General features: G+C 37.1%; 1 non-coding gene across 1 annotated transcript; it reads right to left on the bottom strand.

Moving 5' to 3' along the window:
- Window positions 1-3,848: 3,848 nt before the first annotated feature.
- Window positions 3,849-3,955, bottom strand: LOC118485254. The gene has a single exon (XR_004875559.1). It is a non-coding gene; the product is annotated as a small nucleolar RNA R71 (small nucleolar RNA).
- Window positions 3,956-16,110: the final 12,155 nt, after the last annotated feature.

Genomic DNA, 16,110 nt, shown 5'->3' with positions numbered 1-16,110 from the left:
GTACAAGCTTATAGTTGTGACCCGCCCGTTTGCCTTTTGTGTGACTAGCTTATAGTTGCTAGTGCTTACTTGTTGCCGAGAGGAGAGACATAGCGAGGGGTGCATTATTTTGGGCGTTAAGAAAGGGTTAGTAAAAGGACTACATGTTTATGCTTGGTTTCTGTGATTACTTGTTTTGAAAACGTTTTGATGAGTTGCTTGGGACAAGCAACGATTAAGAGTGGGGATGTGACGGGTGGTCCATAGGACAACCCTTAATGATGTTAAAAGATGAATTTATCCTTCACTTAATCGTGTAATTATCTTGAATTAGATGACTACGGTTGCTTGTGCTTCAGGTACACTTTGGAGCTTAAAATGGAAAAAACGCAGCTTTGAACGGTTTGGAATGGAACGGGTCGTGCATGGAATGAAAGAAGAAACAAAACCCAACATTCAAGGCTCCACCGTAAATTTACGGTGGCCCTGAAACTCACATTTTCCTGCCGTAACTCAGTAAAGATTCACCGTAGCAATCTGAAGTCCACCGTAAATAATTTACGGTGGAGACCGTAATGGTGGAGGCTGCGAGAAAAAGTGTAACTGCCCTATTAAACCGTTTTTATGGGTGTCTTTTCACATATCTCATCATTGTACGTTTTCTTATCATCTTGGGGGTGATTTTGGCTGGTTCTAAACAATTCTAAACATTTGGTTCTTGTTTTTGATTCGTACGAACTTGAATTTGGATGTTATGATGATCAACTGAACAATGTCCGGCTAAATTTATGGTGATCATCCTAGGTTGAAGGTTTGTCTAAGACATTTGTGTTTTGATTCTTATTTCTAGAATAATAGACTTGCTATGATGGTTTGTTTATTATGGTGTGTTGTTTGCTTGTTCCTAAATTGTTAATTTGTATGTTAATCTTAGTCTAAACCATACGTTCTTGGTGTCGTTGGCAGTCGAGATATCATGGGCGGGATTAGGATTGGGTATTGATTAATTGGTCATCGGGTAATAACCTCACGTTCTAGGGATCCGAGTACTTAGTTCCCTTTCATCACGACAAGTAATAACACATGAACCATGTCTATGTGGTTCTTTCTAGTTGAATATTAACATTCATGTCAAAGCAAATCGGAAACTTAGGGTGGTCATTTGTCTCTAAATTGTTTACAAAACCAATTCTCAATTCGCAGTCTAATTAGTAATCTTAGTTTTAAAAATCAAACAAACAATCCAACTCTTTGAATTTAATTTTTATTGCAAATAGTTTAATCTTAGTTAACTTAGGTACTGATATGCGCAAAATGCAACATATAAATTATATCAATTGTGGCATAAAATTAACCCTTTTTTAGTACTAATGTTGGAAAAAGTGTGTTTTTGTCTTCCTTTTGTATTTTCAGGATTAAATGAGCTCAAATTAACAAAAGAAGCAAAAAGACAGCGAAATCTAACATAAATACAAGAAAAGGAGCCAAAGTGGAATGCCCGACCCCTCAACAGCATCTTCCTGAGCAAAACCAAGGAAACAGAAGACTGAACACGCCCCGTGCTCAGCGAGCACGGGGCCGTGCCCAAGAAGCAGCAGAAAAGACAAACCTTTAGAAACTTCTATTGCCCACCACGGGGCCGTGCCCAGCGGACACGGGGGCGTGGTCAGACTCCTGCAGGCGCATTTATTGTAATTGCGAATTACAATTAATGAGGAAAGAGACAAGGATGGACACGGGGCCGTGCCCAGCGGGCACGGGGCCGTGCCCGAGCTTCTGTTCAGCCTATAAATAGGAGTGCTTGGAGCCATTTCAACTCATCCCTTGGCACACCACCTCTCTCACACTTCACCCACCACCCACCACCACCATAACACCATCATCCACCACCATCATCCATTGTCCATCATAGAGTGTGTGAGTCGTCTTGGGATCCAAGATTGATCGTAAGAGTTCTTAACAATCAAAGGCCATGTTTACCTAAGTCTCTTACATCACTTGATGAAGACAAGTGTTTAGTGTAATACTTTTTATTTTTAATCTTTTGCCCTTTTTAATTGGTTATGTATTAATGACTTTAATAACTAGTTTCTTATGTTGAAGGTGATTCTTCCTTATCGTTTGTTCGTGGTGTCTTGGCATTATTTTACTGTCTATATAAAATAAAAGATTTTCACCATTCATATCTCCACGGTCTATATGGAGGTATGTTGGCTACCTGGTCGGGGGTTAAGGGAACGGTTTGGTAAGAGTCTTGCCGTTGTTCAGCGTTTAGAGATCCTGCAAGGGACCTGGGTCAAATTTAGTAGGACCTCCTTCAATACCCAAAGGTATTGGATGGCGGGGGTCCAAACTCTTTGATCCCCTCATAAGTTAAACTACTATTAAAACTTTAATCCAGCTACTTAGGACTGTATCCCTGCTGACTTAGACTACTTAGCTGAGGGTAACGTCACCTTCAAAAGAGGGGCCTACCACATTATGCATTAATAACTTAATTAATTATTTTTCAATAATCCGACCCTTTAGGATTGTATCCTTGCTGACTCAAACTACTGGGTTGAAGGTAACGTCGCCTTCAAAAGAGGGGCCTACTACAATAACTAAGATAATCTCTTAAACAAGTGCAAAAGTGCGAAAATAATTAAAGGTTACACTAACACACGAGTCGGATCCAAGTGATTCATCTTGTCTATCTGTTTTTATTTTTATTTTATTTTCAGCATTTTAGTTAGTTTTATTTTCTTAGATTAAAAATCTTTTTCTAATATTTTGGATTGATTAGACATTGAGGATAAACCGGTATTAAAAGCTCTTGTGTCCTTGGACGACCTCGGTATCTTACCAACACTATACTACGTCCACGATGGGTGCACTTGCCCATATGTGTGTTTAGTGTTAGTAAATATCGTGTTTTATAAATTTAAAACTTAGCTAAAAAGTGTAAAAGGGCTTAAAATACATACCTAAAATATAAAACACTTCACGCACATCAAGTTTTTGGCGTCACTGCCAGGGACACAAGGATTTTAAGAAAGTTAGGAATCAACGGCCTAATCATTTTTTTTATTTTTTTTATTTTCTTTTTAATTTTTAGGATTTTCTTAAATTTTTTAGCTTCTGCAGAGCACGGGCCGTGCCCAGCATTGTCACTGGCAGTTTTTATTTTCCGAGTTACAGAAGGCTGAGCACGGGGCCGTGTCGGTGCAACACGGGGCCGTGTTCAACTTTCCAGTAACAGGGATCCGAAAAACAATCACTGTAACTCCGACCACGGGCCGTGCTCACTGAGCACGGGGCCGTGGTGAACTTTCTGACCAGCATTCTTTTTTGTTTCTGTTGTAGGACTTGGAACCAGACGCCACTTCTACGTAGTGTATGAGCTCCAGTTTAATAAAGACATAAAAGAAACTCTAGAAGAACCCGAACGCTTTCTCAGAAAAAGACTAAAAGCTAAAAACCAAGAGAAGGTTTCAGGGGACCCACTTCCAATGGCGGACCAACGTACCCTCATGGATTACTTATGACCCACCGTAGGTAATCTCGGCGCCGCTATCAATGCGCCGAATGTCGAAGCCAACAACTTCGAACTTCGGCCACATTTGATACAGATGCTTCAAAACTCTGCAACCTTTCATGGGCTTGCGGACGAGGATCCCCATCTACATATTACTAATTTCTTAGAAATATGTGATAACTTTCTGATCAATAGAGCATCAAATGACGCCATCCGCCTTCGAATGTTTCCATTTTCACTAAAAGACCGAGCAAAAGCTTGGCTCAACACCCTCCCAGTTGGTTCGGTAAACACCTGGGATGAACTAGCCCAAAAATTTCTATATAAGTTTTTCCCTCCCGCTAAAACGGCTAAATTAATGACTGAAATTAATACATATTCGCAAGATGAGGGGGAATCCTTATATGAAACTTGGGAAAGGTTCAAGGAGCTATTACGAAAGTGTCCTCATCACGGTCTTGCGGTGTGGCAACAAGTATCCACTTTCTATAATGGATTGTTGCCACATACTAGACAAACACTTGACTCTAGCTCCGGTGGACTTTTAGGTAATCGCCGCCCGCAAGAAATATATAATCAAATTGAGGAAATTGCTCAAACCAATTTTCAATGGCACACTCCCCGAGGCAATAAATCTATTGCCCCGGGCGCCCATAAGTTTGATGAAAGCACTTCTTTACAAGCCCAAATCGAGGCTCTTTCTTCAAAAATTAAAAAGTTAGAAATGACAAAAACAGTCTCGGTTATGGCTTGTGAAGGGTGTGGTGGGCCACATGAAAATTGGAGTTGTATGAAAGAAACAGATGATCAACCAGAGTCGGTAAACTACATTGATAATAGACCTAGGCCGTCGGGTCCCCCAACGGGCACCTGCAACCAAGGATGGGGTAACCACCCTAACCTTGGTTGGAGAGAACCCGGCAATAGTAGTAACCAACAAAACCTAAATCAACGAACAAACTTTCAACAACCAAGAAATGAGTCACAAAATTTTCCTCAACAACACGGTGGACGAGATAGGCTTGAAGATACTATATCTCGCCTCATCTCCGACACTGAAAAGAAAAACTCGGATAGGTTTCTACAATTAGAATCAAATTTTAGAAATCAGCAAGCTAGTATACAAAACATCGAAAAACAAATAAATCAACTAGCCCAAAATTTCTCCGAGAGACCGCAAGGCGCATTACCAAGTAATACCGAAACAAACCCAAAGGCACAAGTTCATCTTATAACACTACGGAACCATACCGTAGGTCCCGCGGAAGGCCCACCGCCTACTGAGGAGATCGCAACACCGCCCCAACAAGAGACGGTTTCTCCTCCATCAGAACCCACCAAGGCTCCTCCGGTTCCATACCCCGGTAGGTTAATCCGTCAGAAGACCAATGAGCAATTCGCAAAATTCGAAAGTCTACTAAAACAATTACATGTCAACATTCCTTTCATTGACGTCCTAACCCAAATGCCTAAATATTCAAAATTCATGAGGGATTTCCTCACTCATAAAAGGAAAATTGAATCATTGTAATTAGTTAACTTAGGCGAAGAATGCTCCGCCCTCATGCTCAACAGACTCCCCCAAAAGAAGATTGATCCCGGAAGCTTCACAATTCCTTGCTCGATTGGGGACTCTCCCATTCGAAATGCACTAGCTGACCTTGGGGCTAGCATCAACCTCATGCCCGCATCAATGTTCAAAAGACTCGGCTTAGAAAAAACGAGTCCTACAAAAATGAGTATACAGCTTGCTGATAGATCCGTCAAATTCCCGCAAGGTGTCGCTGAAAATATGCTAGTCAAAGTTGATAATTTCGTCTACCCAGTCGACTTTGTCATACTTGATATGGAAGAAGACACCGAAATCCCCCTCATACTAGGGAGACCATTTCTAGCCACCGCACAAGCAGTGGTAGACATGAATGACGGAACACTCACTTTAAAATATGGGGATAAGGAAGTGAAGTTTGGGGTTGGGAAGAGAATAGAGGACGATGACCCGGTCAATTACATGAAGGTTATTGATTCGAGTTTGGATGATGCTCTCCGACGGTGCAACATGGGATGCAAAACATCCCACTCGGAAAAAATATAACCTCACCTTGGGTCTAGCCAAGGACCCTTATAAACGTGGCGCACCACGGAGGCATTCCGCGGAACTATCCTTAGTTTAGTTTAATCCTTTAGTTTAATTTTAATTTGCAGAAATAAAACACACTCTGGATGGTGAAGGATAACAAGGGAAACGAGAAACATCGCCCCATGCACTAAAACAGAGCAATCCGACAACGATCTCCCATTACAGTAGGCTCAGCACGGGCCGTGTCCACCCAACACGGCCCCGTGCTGCACAATCTGCAGCAAATCGCCCAGTTCAGGTAACTGGACATGGGGCCGTGTTCACTGGACACGCCCCCGTGCCCAGGCTTCTGTTTCTTTTCTTAAATTTTTGATACTGGCACCTGAACACGGGGCCGTGCCCGGTCCCCACGGGGCCGTGTCCAGACTGCCAGTAACATAAAATTTTGCTTTTTACACCATTTTACACATTCAATCAACCTAAAAACTTATTTTTGGGACACATTGAGGACAATGTGTAATTTAAGTGTGGGGGGATGCTAAAACCTTGAATTTTGCAAGTCCTAATAACAAGCCTTACACAAAATTCTATTGGAACCGCTAATCACCCCAAATTTTTTCCAAAATTTTTTTTTTACTTGTCTAAGTTTAAGTTGGGAATTCAAGACTTAACAAGGTTATATTTTTACAAATTTACAACCGACAGCGTCGTGATAAAAAGAACCAACATAAGACAATTATGAAAAGGCATGACAAACTTAGTTAAAATTTGATTATATATACTTGACCACATAAAAACCCTTTTCCCACAAAAGTGAGTTTTGAGCCTTTAACGAGCACACAAATATATAAATCTTTACACTAAATGCTCATTTTTCGTTTCTTGTGTGAATAGCCGCTTGGTTCATACGACTCTAGAACTTGCCACAACAATACATTCCCGGTCCTTACCAACTTAAACCCAAGTAAGTAAATGATAGAGGCATTAAGACCAACCCTTTTTCGTTCTACACCATTATTTTTCCTTTTTTTTACCACCTACCCAAAATCCCCCTAGTTAACCCTTTGAGCCTAAACCTTTTCATTTCTTAACCCAAAACAACCCTTTTTACCCACCTAAACCTTTTTATTTAATTTTTTTTAGTAACAACGTTCGGTTCTCTTATGACTTCTTCCAAAAAAAAATTCGATGAAACCAAACAAACAAACAAAGTTTATCAAATATCTTTGTTTGAACAATTCATCGAAATAAAATAAAAATATGAAAAAACAAAAAGTCTTTCAAACCGACGTTTGTTACACCTTTCTCCCTTTTACTAACCACTAACCCAACCACCCATCTTTAACCCAAGCCAAAAACCCATAAAGTCCTCTTGATATTTACAAAGGTATATAGTTAAAAAGGAGGAGGATTGATTGCTTGGCAAACTTATGGTAGGAGTAAGTTCCATGCCGCTCTCGAGTGATTCACTAAAAATACACCTTCGGCCGAGTGTTGATTGATCTCCCGTGAGGTGTGTGAACTTGTATATAAATGAGATTTTAAAGAGGTATGTTATGCCCTAATAAGTAATTTATCTTAAGAAATGTTCTTAATAAATCATGCCGAATAGGATTGTAAATAAATAAAAATAAAACCTCAATAAAGAATCTTGGAAATCCCGACACTCTATGACAAGCCCAAAAACCTTCTCTTCTACCTATTCCATTTGGGAGTGAATAAAGCCACATTATAAAGAGTTTTGCTTCAGGAAAAGCAAAGAAGTGTGGGGGTATTTGATATGCGCAAAATGCAACATATAAATTATATCAATTGTGGCATAAAACTAAACCTTTTTTAGTACTAATGTTGGAAAAAGTGTGTTTTTGTCTTCCTTTTGTATTTTCAGGATTAAATGAGCTCAAATTAACAAAAGAAGCAAAAAGACAGCGAAATCTACCATAAATACAAGAAAAGGAGCCAAAGTGGAATGCCCGACCCCTCAACAGCATCTTCCCGAGCAAAACCAAGGAAACAGAAGACTGAACACGCCCCGTGCTCAGCGAGCACGGGGCCGTGCCCAAGAAGCAGCAGAAAAGACAAACCTTTAGAAGCTTCTATTGCCCACCACGGGGCCGTGCCCAGCGGACACGGGGACGTGGTCAGACCCCTGCAGGCGCATTTATTGTAATTGCGAATTACAATTAATGAGGAGAGAGACAAGGATGGACACGGGGCCGTGCCCAGCGAGCATGGGGTCGTGCCCGAGCTTCTGTTCAGCCTATAAATAGGAGTGCTTGGAGCCATTTCAACTCATCCATTGGCACACCACCTCTCTCACACTTCACCCACCACCCACCACCACCATAACACCATCATCCACCACCATCATCCATTGTCCATCATAGAGTGTGTGAGTCGTCTCGGGATCCAATATTGATCGTAAGAGTTCTTAACAATCAAAGGCCATGTTTGCCTAAGTCTCTTACATCACATGGTGAAGACAAGTGTTTAGTGTAATACTTTTTATTTTTAACCTTTTGCACTTTTTAATTGGTTATGTATTAATGACTTTAATAACTAGTTTCTTATGTTGAAGGTGATTCTTCCTTATCGTTTGTCCGTGGTGTCTTGGCATAATTTTATTGTCTATATAAAATAAAAGATTTTCACCATTCATATCTCCACGGTCTATATGGAGGTGTGTTGGCTACCTGGTCGGGGGTTAAGGGAACGGTTTGGTAAGAGTTTTGTCGTTGTTCAGCGTTTAGAGATCCTGCAAGGGACCTGGGTCAAATTTAGTAGGACCTCCTTCAATACCCAAAGGTATTGGATGGCGGGGGTCCAAACTCTTTGATCCCCTCATAAGTTAAACTACTATTAAAACTTTAATCCAGCTACTTAGGACTGTATCCCTGCTGACTCAAACTACTTAGCTGAGGGTAACGTCACCTTCAAAAGAGGGGCCTACCACACTATGCATTAATAACTTAATTAATTATCTTTCAATAATCCGACCCTTTAGGATTGTATCCTTGCTGACTCAAACTACTGGGTTGAGGGTAACGTCGCCTTCAAAAAAGGGGCCTACTACAATAACTAAGATAATCTCTTAAACAAGTGCAAAAGTGCGAAAATAATCAAAGGTTACACTAACACACGAGTCGGATCCAAGTGATTCATCTTGTCTATCTGTTTTTATTTTTATTTTATTTTCAGCATTTTAGTTAGTTTTATTTTCTTAGTTTAAAAATCTTTTTCTAACATTTTGGATTGATTAGACGTTGAGGATAAACCGGTATTAAAAGCTCTTGTGTCCTTGGACGACCTCGGTATCTTACCAACACTATACTACGTCCACGATGGGTGCACTTGCCCATATGTGTGTTTAGTGTTAGTAAATATCGTGTTTTATAAATTTAAAACTTGGCTAAAAATTGTAAAAGGGCTTAAAATACATACCTAAAATATAACACACTTCACGCACATCAGGTACATTTCTAAATAACACATATTCCACAAACTCCCTGTGTTCGATACCCACTTACCGCTAGCTATTAGTAGTAATTGGATTAAATTTGATTGTGACCACGACATCACGTCAGGAGTGCGTGTAGATCAAGATTTAGGACGAGATCTTACCGGAATTGAGAGAAATCTGAGAAAAGGCAAAGAACACGAGTTGCTCGGACAGAGGATTTCCAAAAGTAGAAAGTATGAAAGTGACATGGGTATTTATAGGATTCCAAAAGTGGAAAGGGTGGGTGGGTCGGTCGGATGACACCACACCCGGATGATAGGTCGGTCGGATGGCACATCGACCGGATGGCAGCCCGGTCGGATGGCAATCCGGCCGGTTGGCACCTGGTTCAAGTGCGCGACGCGATGATTTTTTATATTTCGATTTCGTTTGCGAGCGATGTGAATACAATAGAGTTTCCTATTCAAACTACTCTTAATCCCAACTACTCATATTGTGCGCTATTTCTTCTCCACCAATTATCATACTATATCTACATACAATCATCCTTAGTTCGTATTCGGTTTGCGATTCGATTGCGATTCGATTGATTACCACACATAATGTAATTAAACATGCACAAGTAACACATAAGGCACACACACTCATATAATGATCACCAAAATGCGTCATTCGAGTTGCGAGCGCGATGTTGATTAGATTAGTTCGATTAGCGTTTAATTGACTTTATCGCATTGTTACTTCCTATTATTCATAGTCGTAAAGCGATCCGTAACGATAAATATACTTTGATTACTGCAATTATACTTGATTACTCCACATAATACAACTAACGTAAACATAAAATAGGCTAACTACAGTCAAAGGGTCAAAACAGGAATTGAGCAAGGAGAGACAGATTTGCAATTAGCAATCTTTTCTTCCTTTGACTTCAATCTTGACTTTGACTTTGACTTTCGAAACACTGGGGTGTTACATATAAAGAAATGAATAAAACTTGATTTTTGATTTGAAATTATGTTAGTATATAGGCATATATATATGGCCGAAAATTATTAGGTGTGTTATTGAGTTTTTAAGTTGTTGCATGTTCTTGAATGATAGTTAAAATACATGTGTTTGATGATTTGTGTATGATATGATAAATATTCAATCAAATCAGTAAATAAACATGTAAAATAAAGCTATATGATGTATTTTGAAGTCATAAAAATTATGCCATAAGAACTTGGTAGCTTTGCATGTTGTACTTACGGCTTGAAAGGTAGTAAATTGGGTGATGTTTGCATATTTTTGTGCTTTTCATGAGACCTGCACATATGTGATTAAAATTTTTGTTTTAATCAGTAGATAACATGTATTATGTTAAAATATCAAGTCTTGATGATTTGGGATGGTTACGGTAAAGTTCGGTACGAAACTATGCGTTAAAAACGGTAAAAATCGGCTTTTTAAGTGATTTTTATAAAACTGTTTTAAATCTGATTTTAAACTGATGTCATATGATAAATATAAGTATTTTAACTTATATTAAATATTTTTGGTGTTTGGTTGGTCATACATGACTTCCGACGCCTAAAAACGGTAAAATACGCATATTTCAACGTACGTGAAAACGGGATGTTCAAGAGTGAACTTTGTGTGTTATGAATTGATATGTGAATATGAGTATGTGTAATGTGATCTGCTAAGTGATTTCATGATGATATGAAATGATGCTATGTTTAGACGTTTGTGCGCTAGAAACGGTAAACTAGATCAGAAATCGCATTATGTGTGAAAATTTGTGATTAACATGAGATATATGTTTAAAATGACTTGATGAGTTATTTGATATATATTAAGTGTTTGAGTATGATATATATGTGTGAAATAACGTGATACGTGAATTACGGTATAGGGGAATGTTCATTTGAGAAGAAATTTAATGTGAGAAGAAAAAGAAGAAAGAAGATAATGGTAAAACATTAAATAGTTTATAACTCCTCCCATTAATTATGTTATCTCTCATTAATAAAGCAAAAAACATTTTATCCTACATATTTCAAAATTTATCCTACATATATCTTACACTTACCGAAATTTACCCTACGCATATGTAAATTTATGATACACATTTAAGAATTTATCATACACATACTAAAATTTATCCTACACATGTCGAAAATTGTCTTTCACCCTAAATTATTTTATCTTGAAAGAATATATTTAAAAGTGAGTTACAAATTTAATTAGTTAGCTAATTAAATACAATTAGAAATTTACCTATATGCCCTTATTAATAATATTAAATACACATATTAAATGAAGTAAAATGGAGCATTTCTACTGGTTTAAAACTTATTCTTTTTATTCTTACAAAAATTTTCTTCTCATTTGAACCCTCCACTCTCGATATATATATATATACCGAATATATCCTTACTTATGCATGTATATTACGAAGCGCAACTCGCAGATATATATTGTGAATAAGTAGACATAATAAAGAGTCACCAACAAAATCGTTCAAATCGCGAAAATTTTTAATATGTATATGTGTGTGGGTATACGCATATATATATAAATGCCAACATAATCAAAATAAAGACTTTTCGAGAAAATCTCAAAGTTATGTGAAAATTCTAAGTACCAGAGAAACTTAGTTGTTGTAGAATAATTGGTTATTAAATCGTTCTTACTTAATGTAGGACGAATCCAATTTGAGGGACTGCTATAATATAAAACGCACCCAAAGGTGAGTATCACTACGTCCCCACTTTTTACTGTTTATGAACTGTTTTGGGGGAAGAACACGTCGTTAAAAGAATGTAAATATGTTTTTGTGTATAAAACATTCTCTTGAATAAATGTGATTTAGTGAGTGTCACAGAACCCCACTTTTTACTGTTTTATTAACTGTTTTCGGGGTAAAGAACACGTCTTTAAAAAGAATGAATATATGTTTTCCCATAAAACATACATGATTTCAGATAAATGTATTTTAGTGAGATTTCACTAAAACGTCATTTTACCATCATATATATTGCTTTCAGAGAAAAACATGTTATTAAAAGCTAAGTATATGTTTTCATATAAAATATGCTTTTAAATTATATAAAAATGTATTTCCATCTAGAATACGATATTTTTAGAGTATCATAGTATGTTTATGAACTCAAAAAGATGTATAACTTAACCTGTTTTCGAGGAAAAACGAGTTTAAAAATGTATTATACTGGTTTTGGGGAGGAAACTGGGTAAATGAACGATGTTATGGGTATAACGATCGTAAAGATTTAAAAACGTTTTCTTTAAATCTAAGTTGGGACAAATTTGCCAAATCTCAAGAGTGTAAGTAGCGACAATTGGCTTACTCTGCGTGGGGGATGTTGTTATTTAGTATGTTATATATATTAATGCATTGAGGAAGCACAAAATGTAACGTCCTGCTTCTTCGTACTTTCCATAATTAGAAAGCATTGTTTGTATTTCTATTTTTGGAAATCTTGTATTCTTGTAATTGTCTTTTCGTTGTATTCGTTGTAAAATCTGAGACTTGGATCATAAATAAAATTCGTATTTCTCTAAGTTCATGATTTTACATATTCATACATGTTTATAAGTTCGGATTAATTATACAGGTGATGCCTTGTTCGTAATTTATGCAAAATACGTTAAACTTACAAGTATTTGACTTACACGCTAAATTCATACTTATGTGATACTAAATCTCGACTCATATGCTTATTCGTATTTATGTTATGCCTAAATTATGTTTGAATTACATAATTTGCCCTTGCAATTTGCATTTCATACTTAAAACACCTTAAAACCTTAATATATGAAACTACAAGGACCAAAATTGTAAAAATAACAAAATAAAACCACCAGCCAAGTGGCTCGGGGGCCGCAACCCGCACCCACATCCCATTCGCGCCCCGCCAGATCTGCAGAAAACTTAATTAGCCTCAACTATTGGGCGATTTTGTGCTAGTTTGGTGTGTTTCTTGCATTGATTACACTCAACCACTAACCCTAATCATTCCCTATAAAACCCAACCCATTCCCACACATTTTCCACTTTGCAAACACCTCACTTTCACTCTCAAACATCCTAAAATCAGCTAGAAAATCAGTAGCAAGACAGATTCGTATCAAGTTGCAAAAGTGAGCATAACTTCACTTATCTTCCATCTTTTTCATTCATTCTTGCTTCTTAGGACTTGGAACAACCTTAGGTATGTTTCCACAGGTTTTCCATGGAAAACCAAGGCTGGAACACCACCAGAAAAGGGTTAAAAGTGCAAGAAAGTTTCTGTTTTGTACAAACACTTTGTTAAACATGCTTAAACTTGAGATTTCTTCATACATTCCTATGTCCTTATGCCACTAATCAAGACTATGATTATGTACGCTTAAAAACAAGGTTGTAACATATAAATCCAGAGGTTTTAAGCCTCAAAACTTTCTGTTTTAAAAGGGTTTTAACCCACAAGTGATGAACAAGTCTTGAACTTGAAAATGTGTGATTATTTGGATAGCTTGGGTTATCCTACTTACAAATCCACACATCACTTGATGTTTTCTTCTTAGTTAGTTAGTTAGTATATTTCATTTCCGTAATAATCCATTCATGACCATCCTTGTTGTCTTATGACAACTTATGCATTGGTGAATACAAAAGAGGTTTTAAAATGGAAGATTTATCTTCCTACCTCTATGCATGACTTCTATCATAATCTTGCTATACTTTATGGACTAAAACTTATGATATATGCTATATATAATATATAATACCTACAGTAACCGAACCTTTGATGATAATCTAATGGTTATTTGTCAAAATACTAAGTTACACCATCTAAGAACTTAGTTCTTGTTACGATTCTAATAGGTACTTTAACCCATGAAAACATTCAAACCCCTATGGGTTTCATAGTGTCAAAAACGAGTATGATGTGCTAGATGGTTATTTTCTCATATATTTACTTTCCATATACTTTTCATTCCGAATTCCTAATCCTCCGTTATCATCCAATGCTCATACACCTATCTTTCCTCGTGTAAAAGGACTTGGTGTTTCATCCTCTAACAATCAACAAACTCCTCGCGGATTAACAAGTGGAAGCTTACAAAACCGTGAGTATACTTGAAACCCCCTTTTCGTTTACCACCTTTTGGGGTGTAACATGTTAAACTATGAAAACTTACACTTATACTTATTTCTAAAATGCACAAACATTCCTTATACATGCATGCATACTTGTTACTTGATACTTTAAATCTGGGTTTATACGTTTTGTGTTAGACTTATCATTAACTTCGTACGAGCCTATCATTGACATATATAGCGCTATAGGATTAACACACCGCCTGTGAACGTTGGGTTATGTTAAGAGCTTATTGCGTTTCATCTTGGTTTGATTAGTTATGCACATGCCAGTTTATTGTTTATCTTGTTTCGACTAGCTTACCATGTGGAATTGTTTAAAACTTATCTTTTTATGCTATGTACGAAAACCTGTATACTCGCCTTTGCTTTTGAATTGAACTTTATTTTAAACATGTTATAGGTTGATGGTGACGATTGTGTGAAATCTAGTAGGGATGAGTAAAAACACGCTCGAGAAATTACTAGATTTGAATATTTATGTTATGTTGAACTCGTTGTATTTGTCTTTTATTTGTTGTAATTTGAATTTCATGTATTGTAATGACAATTTGAGTTATGAAATGAAAACGGTTTTGATTTAACTATTGTCGCAATTAGCGTCATGTGTGATGAGCAATCTATCTTCGTCCTACTCCGATGATTCCGCCATTGGTTGGAGTGTGACACAAAAGGAGGCATCAACGCCATATGTTAATCATATCAGTATTGAATGCGTGGAATTGTTGATAAATCTATCGGGTTGACAACCCCGTCGTGACCGGTAGCTCCGTGTCCACATAGCGGCGAATTGATATTCTATAATTGTCCAGTATTGATTAGAACCTCATTCGTAGTATATAGCTCGTAACGTCTTGCTAACTTATGAAACCGAAAACATAACGGAAATTTAATATTCAAAACTGAATTATGGAATATAATTTCCATATGGAATGAGGTGTTTGCCGATTTCCAAATAATATTATTAAAATCATGAGTAAAAGTTTTCATCAGGTATAGGGCGAGATTATTAATTCGGATGAATTCTTTCACGACATTTTTTTATGAAATACGCTACATGCTGATTTCATTAACATTACAATGACATCATTTTAAATGTCATATTTTTAAACATATGTATATGTTTTAAAAATGTAAATGTTTACAGACCACAAAGGGTCAAATAAGGAAGTTTTCCTTAAACAAATTATTACGAAAATTATACGTGAACTCACCTCCATTTGTGTTGATACTTGATTTTTAAGTGTTCTTCATGTACATGAGTTCGGCTTCGGGATTTAGGCATATCTTGTGGTAGCGATGCTTGTCGTGTTTAAAATATTTTGGACATCTTTTAAATACTAAAATGGGACCGTGTGTATTTAAATCCATAAGGATTAAAATAACTAATTTGTAACTATGGAGTGTATCCAAACTTTAAACACTAAAGTCATGCTTGTAATAAGTATACGTCCAAAATAAACAATGCATCGTTCACTAAAGATAATTATGGGTACCAACCTCCGTCACCACCACGTTTGTATCTCTGCTGCGTGTTTTGGGGGTGTGACAAAAGTGACTTATCAAACGGGAAGGATGATTCATTGACGATGGACGAAGTGCTGAACACAGATAGACCACACCTTCTTGAACAACTCTGTGAATTAGCACACTCGCACGCTGCAACATCCAGGATTGTGATTATATTTAAATATAGGATGCGAGACAGGCTAAACCAGTTGATAGCGTTATACGCCAATGACCTAGATGATGATAAGTCTGAAGAAAGTGATGAGCAAAGCGATGGGTACATCTCTGATGTAATACCATCCACAGAAGAATATTTGTTTAGTTTGATTTCGTGTTATTTGTAATGTTTTGAATTGTTAATGAATTATAATAAATTTGGGAACGCCGTGAACGCCAAGATATTTACTTTTATA

The sequence above is a fragment of the Helianthus annuus genome, chromosome 12 (assembly GCF_002127325.2).
Source record: "Helianthus annuus cultivar XRQ/B chromosome 12, HanXRQr2.0-SUNRISE, whole genome shotgun sequence".
Lineage (NCBI taxonomy): Eukaryota > Viridiplantae > Streptophyta > Magnoliopsida > Asterales > Asteraceae > Helianthus > Helianthus annuus.
Note: the sequence above shows the minus strand (reverse complement) of the source record. Positions and strands in the feature narration are given on the sequence as shown.